Here is a 1,586-nt window from a genome sequence, read left to right as displayed (position 1 = left end):
TACTTTTTTCTCTCAAGTTTATTGAAGTACGATTGACTTACATTAAGTGTACATAACTAAGTATAAATTTAAACAGTTACCACAGAGACAATAGTAAAACAGGAAGAAAATATTCCAATATCAGATTCTCAATTTGTCTAGTGATATAGTCTGCCGGGAATTCACTGCTAAAACAAGACAACATTTTTCTGGTTGTTTTTATCCTCCATGGGAGAAAAATAGGCATATTCCTCCTTTGTGATATACAGCTCTAGAAAGTCATAGCTGAACCTCCAGTAAATTTTCAGAGGCTTCTAAAAGTTAGAGAGTTAAGATCCTTTGTGAGTCTTTTCTCTGAAATTTTTTATATCACATAAATAACTTTAATTGAGTACAAGTCTGTTTGGGTAAAACAGAGGCAGCTCACTTTTTACTGATGAGCTCAAATTGACCAAATATTGAAGAATAAATTAGAATTTGAAATGTTTGGTTTCTTTTGGCATAGTAGTTAAACAGTTTTCCTGCTGGTGATAGTTCAAACATGCCAGTTCCTTTGGGGTAGAAAGATGAGGCAACTTTTCCATAAAGATTTATAACCTCAGAAACCTAAAAGACAGTCCTACCCTTCTATTTAGTTTTTATGAGCCAGAGTCAACTTGAAGACAATGGATGGGCTAGTTGGACTGATCATATGATAGAAAAAGAGATATTGAGGCATAGTGTCAAAAGTTGACATATAATAACTTGTATATATATAATATGAAAAATCATAAGGATATTTTATTTAAAATATTTTTTAAATTTTGTACTGGTTTCTTTCAAAGTTCATATATATTGTTTTCCCCATTTTCTCTACCCAACCCTCCCTCCCTCAACCCATCAAATTGTGCAACCTCAGTGACTAATCCCCCCTTCCCTCTCCCTCTGCTCTCACCTTCTCCCCCTTAGATCTTCATACACGTTCAACAATAATGGTCTTATACAGTTTTTGTATATATACTCTATAAAATCACTTGACTGACTTCACTGAGCATAATACTTTCCAGTCCCTCCCAGATCAGGTAGTGATTTACAGAACATTATTCCTGTGTGCTGCATAGTATTCCATTATATGAATGTACCATAATTTTTTAATCTATTTGTTTGTGGTTGGACATTTGGGCTGTTTCCATGTTCTTGCAATGGTGAGTAGCAGCACTGCTAGGAACATTGCTGTATTTGTGCTTCAGTAAATTCACGTGTGTCATTGGTCTGTCAGCAACTTAGTCCTTGGGGCAGTTCTAATTTTAAATATCATCATATAGATCTGCTATTAATACCAATTTCATATTGTTTTGGTACATTTATATGATATGCATATAAATATCATTTCAAAGTATTATTGTATGATTTGATCACATAGATAGATTAATTAAAATAAGTTATTGTTTGTTGTTGTTATGTGCCGTCGAGTCGTTTCCGACTCATAGCGACCCTATGCACAACAGCCCTAAACCCTGCTCTATCCTGCACCAACCGCACCGCCTCTGACACACCCATCCCGATTACCTCAGTCACCGAATCAATCCATCTCATAGAGGGTCTTCCCCTCCTGCACTGTCCCTCCA

At 35.6% G+C, this 1,586-nt stretch overlaps 1 protein-coding gene across 3 annotated transcripts in view; it reads left to right on the top strand.

Annotated features, from left to right (window-relative positions):
* The window catches only part of GRIA2 (glutamate receptor, ionotropic, AMPA 2), a 290,552-nt gene that overhangs the window by 236,591 nt on the left and 52,375 nt on the right, over positions 1-1,586 (top strand). The gene's annotated exons all lie outside the window — the stretch shown is intronic.

Source organism: Elephantulus edwardii, unplaced genomic scaffold (assembly GCF_000299155.1).
Source record: "Elephantulus edwardii isolate Elephantulus edwardi_28Jun2011 unplaced genomic scaffold, EleEdw1.0 scaffold00034, whole genome shotgun sequence".
Taxonomy (NCBI): domain Eukaryota; kingdom Metazoa; phylum Chordata; class Mammalia; order Macroscelidea; family Macroscelididae; genus Elephantulus; species Elephantulus edwardii.
Note: the sequence above shows the minus strand (reverse complement) of the source record. Positions and strands in the feature narration are given on the sequence as shown.